We start from the raw sequence: 16,597 nt of genomic DNA, 5'->3' as shown, positions 1-16,597 counted from the left end.
ACCATGAGAACACAGCCCATAGAATCAACAAAGCAGTGCTCACAGGAGCTCACAGAGACTGAATTGGCAATCATGGATCCTGTATAGATCTGAGCTAAGTCCTCTGCATATACCCTATGGTTATGTAGCAGGGTGCTCTTGTGGGACTCCTAACTTGGGGGTATCTCTGACTCTTTTGCCTGAACTTGGGACACTTTTCCTTCTACACATAGGGTTTATGCCTAGTCTTATTATAACTTGATATGCCATGTTCAGTTGATATCTCTGGGAGGCCTGCTCTTTTGAAGGGAAATGGAGGAAGAGTTGATCTGGGGGAGAGGGAAGGAAGAGGAGGGGCTGGGAGGAGTGGAGGGAGGAGAAACTGCAGTTGGGATTAGTGTATGAGAGACTAATATTAAAAAGGTCCCGACTCACCAAGTGGTCACCACTCAAAGTGTGCTTCTTCCCATCTCCTCACCTGTGAAGATGAAGAACATCTTCGTGGCTTTCCTCAAATATTCTTCGGCAATACCAACTGAGCCCCCTCTTCCCTTAATTACTTCTTGGTAAATCTTTAAAAAAAGGGCACAAACACTTAAATACCATGCATCAAGTCTCATTATCCATGAAAAAAAAAAACCTAGAGACTTCAGACATTTGGAATTGAACTTCAAAGACACTGGCTCCTATGAAAATATACTTCTATATACACTATCTGTAGAGAATTCACTAGAACACGAATTGCCTTCTAATGAGAAACTGAGAGTATGTGGAGACACTATGGAGTGTCTCCATACTGTGTTCCATCCTCAACATCCAGAGTCTGGCACAAACTATTTCAGGCAGCTAAATCTGAAATGGGTTTTGAAAAGACCTGCTCAGTATCAATCTCAGCAGAAGACACATATAGACACGAGCAATAGTTTGTGAGGAGGCCAAGAGGTCAAGAGGAATGCCAAGGAATGCCAAGAATCAGGTTAAAAGAAAAAGTCCTGACTTGTGGTTTTCCAGAGACTGAGGCATCCCTTAGGGACTTTCTTTGGAGGACATAAGTAAGAGACTAGAGATGGAGTTTAGTGGTAGGGCATGTGCATGCTCGGCATGTGTGAGGTTCTGGGTTCAGGCCCCAACATGTGCACACACACAAAGATGCACTTGCCAGATGAGCCTACAAGGATAGGCCGATCCGTGGTTGGCTTTACTTTGTAAATCTAGACAGTATGCTGGAAAACGATGCAATGAATTCTTATCCCTTTTCCAAAGACAAGTGATGATGGTTAGATGAAGCAGTTCAGAAGCCCGTCTTCTCTGTGAGGAATGGGGACGTCAAAACAGAAAGACGCACTGGGGGCTTTGACAGTGGGGAAGGGCGTTGGGGTCCGCAGTGTGAACAGTTCCTTCTCACCTCTACTCACTGACCAGACACTTTACTAACACTTGTGAGTTAATCAGGGAGCCCTGGCCGACTGCTGAGGCAGCGCTGCCACCGGGGCCTCTACAGCTCCCTTCTCCTCAGTCAGCTTCCTAGCCGACTGCTTAAAGAGGCCATTTGTGGTAGGAGGAACAGACTCCAAAAGCCTGATGGCTTCCTTGCTGGAGGCTTTTATCCTGTCCTTTCAGCTTTTTCTGTCTGCCCTGAATGATGAATGCAGGACTCCACATCCTTTGGTGGACAGTTTTGAACAGCCAAGTAACCCCGTGCAGCAACATTGGTTGCAAACAAAACTCCAAAATTGCCATTTTTGGAAACTCTCAGAGTGATTTCCCTTTGTTTCTGTGGAATGTTGCCGTGTAGTGACCAGTCCTGCTTTATACATGTAATCTGTGACAGCTCCTGAGTTTCTTTCTTGGTTTCAGAGAAGATGGTAGGCACCCTTGATATCTTGATACACCACTGTATACCCAGATCACATCCTCAATAACTGCTATCCTCTTAGTCCAGGGACACTTAATTGCTAGGTGCTCAACAGTTATGGCTGCTTCCTGAATCTTTTAACCAATCCGGTACACCTGTTCATGTATAGATTTCGTGTATTTCTTAGTACCATTAAACACCCAATGAGGGCAAGTTTCAGGGAAAAGCAATGTTTGGGGGTTGTCTTCAGAATCTTTCTTGTATGCCACTCATAAAATTTCTTCCCCTCGATCAGCAAAACCCATACCCAATACCTGGTCAACGTCATCCAGGACAATGTGTTTAAGTCGGAGGAGATCTAGCTTGCCATTCTGCAGGTGGTCTTTAATACGTCCCTGGGTCCCAGCCAGGATATCAGTCCCACCATAAAAACAAGCCAGTGATAGCTTTTTTTTTTTTTTTTTTTTTTTTGGTGATGTCACTGAAGTCTTTGTTCATTGATTTGCTAATTCTCTTACTGGAGCAAGAGCGAGTACCTGAGGACCAGGGCCTCTCTTCCTGACCTGTAGCCCACCCTGAAGTTTCTCAGTCAAAGGGATAGCAAAAGGAGAATGTCTTCCCAGTGCCTTTCCACACCTGGACAATCAAGTCTTTCCTACTGTACGCATGGTGGAATGTCTTTGCTTCTGTAGGAAACAGGAAGTTCACCTCCAGAGCGTTGAGAAGCTTGAGTTTCTTCAGATATGGGAAAACCAGAGACAGCTCCTTCTTTCTGTCCCAACAGGTTTTCTCCTTCTCTGTCTCACGACTACTTTCATCATTCTCCCAGCAGCCATAAACTGCTCACAGCTTTTCAGTCATTGTCGGAATTTTGACTGGCATGATCTTGTGTGGGTAACACAGCTGCTGTGAGGTCATGAGGGCAGTGGCCATGCCATGTCCAGCAGACAGCATTTCATTACACTCCTCGCTGTCCTCCAGCTCTTAAACTTCTGCTTCCTCTCCCATGATGTTTCCTGAATCTAAGGGTGAGAGCTTATATGGATGTTTCATGTAGGGCTGCTCGTAGACAGCTACCTTTTCTCAGCACTCCAAACAGTTATGTCTCTGCATTAACTTCTGCCCACTACAAAGGAAGCTTCTCTGATCAAGGCTGACAGCAGTACAAATATATGGGTACTCAGATAAATACTTGGAAAGGTGGTTTAGCAATGTCACCCTTGAGCATAACACCAATAATAAACCCTATGGGCTTTTGACTGGGTTTACAGTACTAGGTATGATGTTCCTGCTGTTTCAAATCTAACCAGAAAGCCATTGATCACACTAGTATTGCACCAATGGGCACATCGCACCTGCAGGTTGGTTTTGTAGCATGCCATGGATAACACCATTGACAATCCTTCTCCTCCAGTGGCCTGCCTGACACTACAAAAGCAAGCCACCAGGAAGGGGATTCTGGTCAGTTCTAGAATGGTTTAGTCTTACTGTGGCTCAACTAGATGTGGCTTGCAAATGTTGAGGAGATAGTGGAGTCAGATAATCCAACTCCCTGGTGGGGTTTATAGTCTACATAATAAAAATGTAACACAAGTGATGTTTAATATGAATAAAGGACAGAGAATCACAGACCAGTGGCATTTGTGGGCAAAATATATCTATTTCAGTGGTTCTCAACCTTCCAAAAGCTGCGACCCTTTAGTACAGTTCCTCATGTTGTGGTGATGCCCAACCATAAAATTATTTTCGTTGCTACTTCGTAACTGTAATTTTGCTACTGTTGGGGACTGTAACGTAAATATTTTTGGAGATAAAAGTTTGCCAAAGGGGTTGCAACACACAGGTTGTGAACCTTTGGTCTACTTGAAGAGCTCTCATTTGCTGGTCTTCCTTTTTGGGAAAAGTAAGAAAGTTTTGTTTTTTCACTATTTTTAGTGATCACATGATAGTGATGGCAAGGTTGTATCAGGACATTCTAGGGCATAGAGATAGAAAGAAAATACACGTATTTACGTGGCTTGTGCTTCATGATATGGTGATACTTTATTTGTACTGAAATGTGATTTTATTTGTATGTTAATAAATAAAGTTGCCTGGGGGTCAGAGCTAACAGTAAGCCATAGCAGAAGCTGGGCAGTGGTGGTGCACGCCTTTAATCCCAGCATTTGGGAGGCAGAGTTAGGCAGATCTCTGTGTGTTCAAGGATACAGCCAGCATGGAGACACACACCTTTAATCTCAATACCAACCATAGAAGACCTGGAGGTCTGTACAGACAGGCAGTGATGAGGAGGTCATGTGGTTGGGTTTACAACCAATGAGAAGGCAGAATAGAAAGTCAATAAAAAGGACAAACACACAGAATGTAGGTCTCTTACTGAGGAGGACAGCAGCAGCAGTGAAGGGTAAGGTTTTTAGCTCTTAGCTTTTGCTCTGACCTCTTGGGCTTTCATCTTTGCAATTGGCTCTGTGTTTCTTATTTAACAAGATGGTTACATCTATATCATGAACTCTGTTTTTAACCAGTGGTTGAAAAGTGTGAACATTGACAATGACTTGAGTTTACTTGTGTCAATTCAGAGCCAGAACTTCTGATTTTCCTCTTCATTTCTCTCCCTTTCGTCCATCTGACTGAAGAACAGCAAGTCATTTCCTTTTCGAGGTAGACTGCCTCTTCCCAGACCTTTTCCTAGGACTGTTGCAGATGCAGATGCAGCGTAGTGATGTGCTGGAGTGTAGGAGCACCTCACATGGATACAGACCGGGCAGATGTGTTTTCTACAAAAAAGAGATAATTTCACTTCCACCCCTTCCAAGAGCTGACTCAGAGTTATCAAGTTACTTTCAGTTTTCAGAAAAATGTCTGCAGCTTAAATGTTTTATAAGTTGTTAGGATAGTGACAGATAAAATAGGTTTTTTTTTTTAAAAATTGCATTTTATGATGGTGATACAACATATACTATTGGATTTATGAGATTCATGGTTTTGAGATTTTGCACTGGGCAGCATGAGTACATGGATCCATTTGCAAAAGGCAGTTCTAATTTTTCCTTTGATTCACCTTAAAATCTTAGCACTGACTTTTCAATTCTTCTGACTACAAGCATCAATCTCTTCTATTACCTTGTGGCTTGTACATGACGAATCTTTCTCATGGTTGTAAATTTTATACTTTCTAGGATCTCTGGAAGATGTTTCTCATTAGTAAATCGGGTCTTAGGTATCATCTATATACATATATACATGTATCCTCTGTATACATATATATCCTCTATATACATATATGTATATAGAGAATACATAAGCTGTATTTTCCTCTCCAGAGGGAAGACATGGAAATCAGGCCATACAATGTAATGAGAAACTTTCCCTCTCTAGTCTTATAGTCACCTAGTTCTTCCAAACGCTTTAAAGGTGCATTGTTTAAGGGCTATATGATACTTTACACGCAGATAAAAACACAAAGTAGTGCTTCTTAAATTTAATTGATGGAAATGTATCTTGGTATCAGATACTTTCATAATGTGATCACAGGGTGGGATGAGTAGGTTATGAGGATAACATGGCAAGAAAAACGAAATTAAAAACATGTTAAAAAGAATTCTGGGTATGATGGAAGACTAGATGTCAAGTTGGAATGAGTGTCTGATTACAGTTTGGAAATAAGGAGAACAAAGCTGTTTTACCACTCTTTTCGTCACTTCTCCAGTCCTGGAAACTTGATCAAAACCCCAACAGACCTTTTCTACTATTGGACACATAGACTCTCTCTACTATGAGAGTGGACTGACTGCTGTGTTTGCAACAAAGGCAGCTGCCACTGCTTTAGTGGAATTTTTACCCCAGCAAACTGGGCTGAAAGATGCCTATGGGAAAATCTACAAAAACAACCCCAGTAGGATATATAGATGGGGTTCCCAGTGACAGCTGCAAGGACCATCATTAGTGCCTCTGCCCCCACCTTGGGGAAAGGCACAAACACTAAGTAGTGCTTTCACACCACACAATCACTAGCTGCTCCTGACCCAGTGGGACACAACAATTGTGGCTGGGTGGAGTTTGCCTCTGCTATCCACAGCCCATAGGACATAGTTAAGCACATACAAGGTGAGCTGGAAGTCTGCAGGAGAAGAATGAAAATCAATATGGAATACAGCCTGAACCAAGACTGGGGGGCAAATTAGTAGATCTCTCAAGAATATTTTATGTTGCTGTAAAAATTCCATGACTGAAAGCAATTTACAGAAGAAAGAGTTTATTTTGTGAAGGCACCATGAGAATAGGGAGAAGCAGAGCGCTAGGGAGGTTCCCAGGAATTCACAAAGATGGCTCCACCATAGACTACTGGCAATGGTTGAGAGGGTACCTGAGCTGACCTACTCTGGTGATTGGATGGCTGAATACCCTAACTGTCATCATAGAACCCTCATCCAGTGACTGATGGAGGCAGATGCAGAGATCCATGGCTGGTTCCCAGGTGGAGCTCTAAGAGTCCAGTTGATGGGAGAGAGGAGGAATTCTCTGATCAGGAGATATCAAGACCATGATTGGAAAAAGTACAGAGACAACTATCCAAACTAGTGGAAACACATGAACTGTGGACCAATAGCTGAGGATACCCCATGGTACTGGACCAGGCCCTCTGGATAAGTGAGACAGTTGTTTAGTTTGAACTGTTTAGGGGCCCCCCGGGAGTGGGGATAGGACCCATCCCTAGTGCATGAGCTGGCTTTTTGGAACCCAGTGCCTATGGTGAGACACTTTGCTCAGCCTTGGAAGGGAGGAGGGACTTGGACCTGCCTCAACTGAATGTACCAGGCTCTGCTGACTCCCCATGGGAGACCTTGCCTTGGAGGAGGTGGGAATGGAGGGTGCGTTAGGGGGGAAGGCTGGTGGGTGGGAGGAGGGAGGACAGGGTAATCTGTTGTTGGCATGTAAAATGAATAGAAAATCTCTTAATAAAAAAAAGTGTGATCCACGGGGGAAAAGTCTATTTTGGCTTATGGCTCCTAAGAGATGAGTCTCCTCTATTATAGAGGGAGACACAGCAGCAAGTGACAGGCATGGTGGCAGCAGCAGGAAGCTGAGAGATCACATCCTCAAGGGCAAACACTAAGTGAACTGAAAGTGGGTGAGGGTACAATCTCACAAGCCCACCCAAGGCTGCAACACCTCCCCAAACACTGCCATTAACTGGAGGTCAAGTGTTCAAGTGCCTGAGCCTGTAGAGGACATTCTCACTCAAAACACCACAAAGATGAAATCAACATTCAGCCAACAAGCTCATCTTCTTTATAGCTCCACTAGGCTTTCCTTTCCTGCTGCAGCTATTCTTTATCTTTCAGTGATTCTGTTATCTCATATCCCCATGCTTCTGTCCTTCCTCCCTAACAGCTCCTCCCCATCTACAGCACTGGAGGGTACCACAGCAGACCAACACTGTTCCCTATTGTTTCTGCCTTTTATTGATTTATATTTTCTCTTTCGTTCTTCTTTCTACTGTATCTGTTACTCTTACTGCTACATTTCCCAAAGCCAAGAGGCTGACTTGACTTAGTAGCTGGGTACATATCTCCACCTCCTTTTAGTTTGTGGGGGACATACTCCCACCTTTTCCTCCAGTATACTCTTGAGGAGTGAGGGATAACAAATTTAGACAGAAATATACAGGAGAGAGAGAGACAGATAGAAACACAGGATAGCCTCAGGAGGGCCTGGATCCTAATCCACCACCCCCTTCTGTCTCTTCTAAAGGACTTTTTAAAGAAATGCCAAGGGGTGGAGCAAAAGAGCTTCCCATTGCACAGCCAAGTGCAGACCCTTCCAAATACCTGGTATCCATGCACGTGGCCAATCCATCCCTTATGCAGCCCTGCTGGGTAAAGCAAGATCAGATCTCACTAGGAAACCTCTGTGGGCTCCCACATGTCCCTCCTCTTAATTTTGTAAAGAGTTCCTCAGGCCCCTCAGATCCTCTGGCAGAAGTGGGTAGAGAGCTTAACTCAACTCTGACTCAGGAGCTTGAAAGTAGTTTGAACAACCCAGCGATCCCCAGGCTGCCACACACCCAGCAAAGGAGCAGAGGATGACCAAGATGGAGTGTTCTTTTTTGAATGGGTCTTAAGATGTCTATAACAGCCTTAGCTATGCCAAGCCCTTTTTAAAAAATCAATAAATTCTTGATGCAAACTACATCAGATAAACTGAATAAACTGCATCAAACTTATAGATCCCCTTAGCTTCACCAAACCCTGGTTCATTAATACCAACATAATTCTAGTATGAACATTACTATACATATTTACAGCTAGCATGACTACCTAGTATATGTATTTACACTTCTTACAAACTTACATTCAAAAACAAACTCTCTATAGAACTACCTTGTAAACTTCAGCAAACATTAAAACAGAGCTCTTAACAGAACTATTATCACTATACATATTTAAACTTACATTCTATAGGGCTACTTTATAAACCTTTGCAAACATCTAGAAGAGATCTTTTAAGTGAAATGTTTACATTATCTTCCAACAAGACAGAATATATGAATCGAAAATCACCACAGTTAAAATTGCAAGTGAACTCAAAACTGCTTCATTTCTAAAGTTCACAGTCAGTTTTGATATCATTCTTAAAGTTCCTCTGACAGTTGGAAACTGGACCCTAATTTGCCAATGGCTCTAGAGTCCTTGTATCCAAGTCCCTCAGCCCTGGGATTTAGTGAGTGCTGTTGCTAGGGTGCTGTAACATTGGGTGCTGGTGGGCTGTAGCACTTGGGATAATGCCACTCCCTCAAAGCCACCTTTCCTGCTGGCCCTTCCAGCCATCCCAGACCTGGCAGAAATGTGCACAGCCTGGACAGTTGCCAGTTGGGGGCTGTCCCCTCACCAAATTCATTGCAGCTCCCCTGAATGCCACAATTCAAACAAACAGCAGAACTTTTGGTTCACTCTACTGAAAAACCTCATCTCAGGGTGAGGGTGAAATTACCACACTGAGCTGCCATAAAGCTCTTAGAAAAAACTTCTTGCGCAGCTATTAGGCACTGTCTCAAAGGAAGCTGCATTGATTTGTCACTAGTCAAACAAAAGCAGTGTGGCTCTGAGCTCCGTTTCCTTTCACCTTTTACTAAATAGCAACAAAAACTTTGTCCCAAACTCTTCAGCAGTCCGAGGGCCCCCTAAGTCTCCTGCTTTCCCCAGACTACAGGAGGGAACCTCACTATCAGGAACATTGGATCATCTGCTTTCACTCCAGTTCTAGAGGAGCATCATTGGAGCTGACATTCCTCTCTTCCACTCTCCTTATCAAATACTCAGGTAGCCATTGAGCTTCATTTTCATCTTGTGAAAAAACACAAACATGTCCTCGACCCCATATTAAAACAGGGTCAGGACCCTTCTATCATCCTGATCGAGGATCTTTCCATTTCACCCAAGCAAAAGTCGCTCAGGTGCCATCATGCCAAAACTTATCCATGACAGATTGCTCACAGACATCCACATTCAAAAAATTCAGAACGAAAAGAGCATGATTCAATGCATTATGTGGTGACTGAGGGTAAATTTTCCTATTCTTTATTTTTTGAATTTGTACTTTGAGACTACCATGAGCTCTTTCCACTATGCCTTGTTAGCCCAATATTTCTGACAAGATTATTTGTTCACAGAAACTGCTACTGTCCAAAGGAGTTAAGAACATAGATGTGCTGTTTTATTTATTTTTGTGATTCAGCATTTTCACTTCATTCACTAGCTTCTCACAAACATCAGTGTATTTACTAAGCAAGCATTCTAATTTAGCATTGTTTTCTTATAGAGGACTTTCAAGTGGGTGACTCTATTTTGTAACACAGCTAGATTTTCTGGAGTTTGATCTCCAGCTACAAAGCAGTTATTCCTTTCTGAATACATGATTCCTTGTTCCCCATTAGATTTGCAAAGGAATCACTCACTGCAGGGGGTGATCCAAGAGGCAAAGAACTTCTTTTTTTGTTTGTAAGTTTTTTCATACCTAAAGTTTTCCAGTGTATTGGCTATTTTCACTTCATTTCTTAAGGGTTTCACAGTAGCTTGTTGACAAACAGTATTAGCATTATAATTATCTCCTTACAGGCAAGTTTTTTGACCACTAAAGCTAAGCTTTCTAGCAGCACTTGGAAAAAGCAATGTTTTAAGCTGAAAAAACAGAGTTTTGGGGGGCAGCATTTGAAAGTTTTTTGTCCCAGTTTATCTGCCTTTTCTATGGGCCTGCTTGCCTATGCCATCTCGCTTCTAGCATTACATTTCCCAAGCTGCCTTTCTCTATAGCTTCATGCTGTGACAAGCTATGTTACAGACTACGTTTCCCAAGATGCCTTTCGGGTCTGCCGCACTCCTGTTACTGTTTACATGGTTTGTTTCTGTGCTTTTGCTTTTACCATGGGAGGTTTTCTGAGTCAAGTTTTTGTTCTTTTATCATGGGAGATTTCTGTTCTCCTTGAGCTGGCATTGATATATGTATTTCCTTCATCTGACGTTGTCCCCACCAGCTCGCGTACATTCAGACAGGCTCTTTGGTGCCAGAAGCAAAAACCCCTTGGGGCTTGCTCTTCCACCTTACTGGGTCAGTGAAAGAAAATGAAAGTACCAAAAAGCCTTTTCAGCCTTTTCAGAGAGATTCCCTCCAGGTTAGATCTTTGTCTTGTCCTGCTTGTCTCCTCCACCAGATACAGAGTCCCTGATGCTGCAGCCTCCTCTGTGCCTCTGTGAACACTCTACCTCTGCTTTCTGCCTGCACTCTCTCTTGCTAGTCTCTAGCCACAGGGGATTCTGGCTAGGATCTGAAGTATCTGCTGTTTTTACTGGCTTGAAGGAGAGACAGGACTAGCAGAAAGGATTTGCCATGTTTTCAAGAGTGTTTTTTTTTCTTTAGAGCAATTACAGGTGATTTTCTCATTCTGATAGATGTTATTTCCAGGTGAGTTAAATTTTTGCTCTTACAGAAAGAGAAGAGCTCTGAGAATGAAAGACCTGAAAAGCTTTCAGTTTTTTAGAGAGAGAGAGATTGCTAAGTTTTCCCCAAGACTTCTGTTCTCTAAACTTTGGCTTCATGGTCAAATGGAAACTAATTCTGATGGTACAATGTTTTCATACAGTGGCAGCATCAGTGGAGTGAAAAGTTTTATTTCACTCACATCCGCCTCAGGGAAAATTCTTTCCTTTGCTTCTCAGGGCCTGATTCTAAGCTGTCTCCTGGCCAATACCTTCCACAGGAATCTTTTTCTGCCCATTTTCTTTCATCTTTGATAGATTTTTCTGACTGTTCACCAGGATTTTGTATTCAAAGCCCCATAGTTGGAAATCAAGGACATAGTTTCTCTGTCTTGTTGCTTATCTTATCCTAATTTTTTTCTTAAACTATATGCCTAACCCAATATTTTTATACTCTACCTTACTCTAAATTTTTTCCTACACTATATTCCTATATTCTACTTTATAGTTTTTCCTTAATTTATATAGATACAAATTAAGAGAGAGAAAGAAATGTAGATAGAGAGAAATATACACTGTAGTCTCAGTTGTCAACTTTAGCATTTCACTGTTTAACCTTCACTCCCAAAAATAAAATTGTCACATTCTTTCAATTCCTTATCAGCATGCCTTATACACATGACCCCCCACCCCCACCCCTTTTGCCAAGTCCCTGGGTTCCTGTTCATGGTGCCATTTGTGGGGGACACACCCCTACCTTGACCCCCAGGCTACTCTTGAGGAGTGAGGGATAAGAGATTTAGATAGAAACATAGAGGGGAGAGATAGATAGATAGAAACACAGGATAGTCTCAGGAGGGTCTGGATCCTTATTCACCAGCCCCTTCTGTCTCTTCTAAAGGGCTATTTATAGGAATGCCAAGGGGTGGAGCAAAAGACCTACCCCTAGCACAGCCAAGTGTAGACCCTTCCAATCACCTAGAAACCATGCACATGGTCAATGCAGCTCTGCTGGGTAAAGAAAGCTCAGAACTCACTAGGAAACCTTTGTGGGCCTCCACATATATTACAGCTATTAGTTGAATATTTTCATGGGACTCTTGACTGTAAGAATGAGTGTGTGTGTAGGGGGGGCCTGGAGAGATGGCTCAGTGGTTAAGAGCACTGGCTGTCCTTCCAGAGGACCTGGGTTCAATTCCCAGCACCCACACAGCAGCTTATAGCTGTCTGTAAATCCAGTTCTAGGGTACCTGACACCCATATATATATATATATATATATATATATATATATATATATATATATATATATATACACACACACACACACACACAGGCAAAATACCAATGTACACAAATAGAAAAAAAAAAAAGAATGAGTGGGCCTCTGACTCTTGTGCCTGCTCTCGGGACTCTTCTCCTCCTGTTGGGCTGCCATCTCCAACTTTGATATGGTAGTTTTTGCTTTATATTATTATATTTTATTTTGTCATGTTTGGTTGTTATCTCTTAGTAGCCTGTTCTTTTCTAATGACAGACAGAAAAGGAATGGATACAGAGTGAAGAGGAGGTAGGGAGGAACTGAGAGGGAAAATGGAGGAGAAACTGTAATTAGGATATATAATCAGAAAAGAACCAATTTTCAATAAAAGAAAAAAATGAGAAAAAACGAGACAGTTTGCCTCCTAAAAAAAAATTACCAACCCCAAACTAATTACTGTAAACCCCCTGAGCCAGGCCCCTTCCCACAGGACCTCTAACTGCCAGGTACCACCCACAGAATACTCTAACTGCTCTAAGTTCTGGATACTGGCCCTATCCTACAAAGTAAAAAGCTTAATCTTTGGATGTGAAATCCCACCAATCTCCACCCTGGAAAGCTCTACCCTGAAAAGTTCCACTCTCTTCCCAAGAAGCTCTATATGAGCCCTGTATCCTGTTCAGTTTGCTGCTGTTTCTCACTAAAGCAGAGGCAGCCACCATCCTGGTTTTTTCCCTCTCAATAAATCTCTTGTGTGAGGTTTGTTGTGTGGTGTGGCTTTGTGGTATTCCTTGGCTCCCACCTGCCAGGATACCTTTCCATATGTGTTGCAATTCTTACATTTAGTGCTGTGACTGGGACAGGGTCTCTTGGTGCCTGCATTTCTCCTCATGGTTTAAGCTGCACTGGGACCCTATCCCTCGTCCCCAGTTCACCAGCAACGGACTCACTTTCTGGCTCACTGATCTCTCAGCATCCCATCTACCAGCAATAATTAGGTAAATTTTCCCTTTTGTCAGTGTAAACGTTTCCCTGAGTCTGAGGAATTGACCATTGAGTGTCCGGCACCCCTTTGGTACTCATGGAGGTGGAGGTACCCCTAGCCACAGTCTTTCAGACTATGACTTTTAAGGCTATGGCTGGTTCTCTTCACCTGGTCCCATCCCTTCCCCTTTGGAGCTGCAATTCTGCAGTTTTCTTGGGCCAGACCAGGCTATTGTGCCCCTTCCTGCCCCCTTCTCTCACCTTCCCCCTGGAGATGCCCATCATCCCACAGCTTCTTTAGGCCCTTGTGGCAATTGTGACCACATTCTCAGATGCTTTCTTGTTGTTAGTTGGTCTTTGGTCTTTTTTTTGGGGGGGGGGGGCCCTTCGCTCAGCTCCCAAATAAACCACTCATGGAGGCTTATTCTTAATTGTGAATACCCGGCCTTAGCTTGGCTTAGTTTCTAGCCAGCTTTCCTTAATTTAAATTATCTCATCTACCTTCTGCACCTGGGCTTTTCCTGTTCTCTTACTTCTGTGAATCTTAGTCTTACTCTGTTGCTTGCTGTGTAGCTGGGTGGCTGGGTGGCTGGCCCCTTGAGTCCTTCTCCTTCTCTGGCTGCTAGATCTTAGACCCCTCCTCCCAGTTTTCTTCTTCTATGTATACTCTATGCCTGCCAGCCCTGCCTATCCTTTCTCCTGTCTTGCTATTGGCTGTTCTTTATTAGACCATCAGGTGTTTTAGACAGGCGCAGTAACACAGCTTCACAGAGTTAAACAAATACAACAAAAACAAAAGTAACACACCTTAAAATATTGTTCTACTACACTTCCTGTGAATGAGACCCTCCCCCTAGAGTTTTTTTCTTCTTCACCTTCTTACCTCTAAAGAAGCCCTGATACCAGGCTTCAACTGGCTTTTCACCAGTCACCAGGCTAAACTCCTGACCCTTGTTGAATGCAATGATGATCAACTGAATGGTTTGGTCCTCCTTGAGTCCCAGGGATGCCCACAACTACAGGTTGCAGTGACATTTTCCTTTTCTCTCATCCATGGGAACCTGTCATCCATACCCTCTCATTCCCTCTTGGGATGCCTCTTAGAAAACCTCCAGTTGCTCCACCTGACACCTGACCTGAGGGGCACTAAATTTATTGCTTTTACAATCAAATTTGGCTTCAATACCCCTTAGATAATCAATCTAAAGGGCCACCTGATGGCACTTTAGATCCTAGTATTATTTGGGACCTTTACAAATACTGTGAGCTGTTGGAGAAATGGAAAGAGATTTCCCTATTCCCTATTTCTTGGCTCCAAGCCCTATTTGTTTTTGTCTAGTCTCCCCTCTACCCTCAAACACTGTGTTTATAAATGTCCTGTCTTTTAAGTTTCTATAAAAACTTAAAAGTTTGTTTGTAAGTTTGTTGCAAGTGGGAGCTAGGAGTGAGACCCAGCAGGAGGGAGAGAAGGCAAAGGAGTAGGCCAGCTGCAACATGCACACACCCTGCACACACTCTTCCCTGACTACATGCTGCACACACTCTTCCCTAGCTACACACTGCACACACTCTTCACTGCCTACACACTGTGCACACTCTTCACTGGCTGCACCCTGCACACACTCTTCACTGCCTACATGCTGCACACACTCTTCCCTGGCTACACGCTGCACACACTCTTCACTGCCTACACACTGCACACACTCTTCCCTGGCTACATGCTGCACACACTCTTCATTGGCTACATGCTGCACACACTCCTCACTGGCTGGTGCTTCTCTCAGCTCCCTGTTTTGTCTACAGCCAGGACTAAAAAATTTTCTACCTCTAAGCCTTCTTTGTTCTCGGCTTACTAGATTCAGTTTTACAGGGACTCAGGTATCATTTAGGTATGAGTGGCATTAGACTGCTGTTTTATGCTGTCCCACTTGAGTTAAAATCTGGCTGTGGAGTAAGGATATGGCTCCCCTTCCTTTAGACCGAAGCATGCTTGTTTAAATGTTTCTTCCAAAATCTCTGCCCCATATCAGGTGAGCCACCTGCTGTGTGACAAAGGAGAGTAAAACAAAATAAAGGGACAGACTATTCCCAATAGGGACTATTGCTACTCATCTCATACCCTTTTGGTTTTGGTTTAACTCTCTAAACTTTCACTGAGGTATAAATCTTATCTCAAGATTTGTAAAACTATTGTGTAAACTCCCTGAACCTCAAGAATTATAAGCATATCGGGTCTGATTAAAACCCTGTAAAATCCATAACAAAAGATTTCATTTGAAACACTCAACACCATGATTGATAGTTAAAGGTCTATACACAGGTAATCTTAAAGGAAACACGTAGCTTGCTGCCGCCTTAGCGGCTGTCCCCCCAACTGGGATGGAGGTAGCCACGGGGCTGACAGCCCCCTTTGCTAGGGTTGGACTTTGCCATGTGACTTCAATCCGATCTTGATAAAAGTGCCTACATGACATAAGCCATCCAAGGAAAACAACTTCTAGCTGTGAGGCCCAAACCAGATGATTTTTGCACTCTTTACGATCACACTAACAAGCCTCAATCCACAGCCACTTCTCTTCCTCTCCAGCCTCTCTGGTTTCTCTTTTTCCTTTCTCAGCAACAGACGGCCCACCCAGTCAGGGCTGAGGTGGTCCCTGACCAGGACCCTGAATGAAATTACAATACTCCAGGGACATCCTTGCTAGGGGTCAGTTTGTAATTTGCCTCCTGGCTGGCCACCCTTAAAGAGGGAAATTATGAAAAAATCTAAGAGGTTATCCAGGATAAACACAATAACACATCTCAATTCCTAGACTGCCTCACAAAGGCCTCTTACAACATACCAACCTGGATCCTGAGACCTGATAGAAAACAACTCCTTATGGCCTACTTCTCCCAGAGTTTCCCTGACATTAGGGCCTGTGGGGCGTTTACCCAACCACCCCCACAGTTCCCCAGAGTTTTCTTGAGTGCAAGCAGCAGGAAATATTAGATAGAAGGATTTATTGCGGAGAATATTGCGGAGATAAACAGATAGAAAATAAAGGATAGCCTTGAGAGGGCCTGGAACCTATTCCAACGGGACCCGACTGTCTCTGCCCTAGGGTTTTCATAGAGACGCCAAGGGGTGGAGCAAAAGACCTCCTCCCCCAGCACAGCCAAGTGCAGACCATCCCAGACACCTGCACTCAGGCCCGTGGTCCTAATCATCCTCTATGGGGACCTGCTGGGTAAAGCCACGAGGAACCCAAGAACGGGCTCCCACAAGGGCCAAACTCTAACATCTAGAGAAAGGACCCCTGACTCCACAGGCAGAAGTCTTAACAAAGGCCTTTAAGGTGTACCATAGGAGAGATGAAAAAACCTGAAAACAAAACTATGTGATACTATTGAAGGCCTTTTGACTGGCCGTATCAACTGCCCAGGATCCCTGGCCTCCCAAAGCCTGAGAACCTCCAGGTCCTTGTTTCAAATCCAGTCAGAAGGTTCACTGGGCCCAGGCCTGTCTGATACCTCATAAACAACCCGGGCCATGTCCAGGGTA

At 43.6% G+C, this 16,597-nt stretch overlaps 1 pseudogene; it reads right to left on the bottom strand.

Annotated features, from left to right (window-relative positions):
• Positions 1-428: 428 nt before the first annotated feature.
• Positions 429-16,597, bottom strand: part of LOC131924578 (nucleolar RNA helicase 2-like) — a 91,559-nt pseudogene continuing 75,390 nt past the window's right edge.

This window comes from Peromyscus eremicus, chromosome 14, assembly GCF_949786415.1.
Source record: "Peromyscus eremicus chromosome 14, PerEre_H2_v1, whole genome shotgun sequence".
In the NCBI taxonomy this organism is placed as follows: Eukaryota; Metazoa; Chordata; class Mammalia; order Rodentia; family Cricetidae; genus Peromyscus; species Peromyscus eremicus.
Note: the sequence above shows the minus strand (reverse complement) of the source record. Positions and strands in the feature narration are given on the sequence as shown.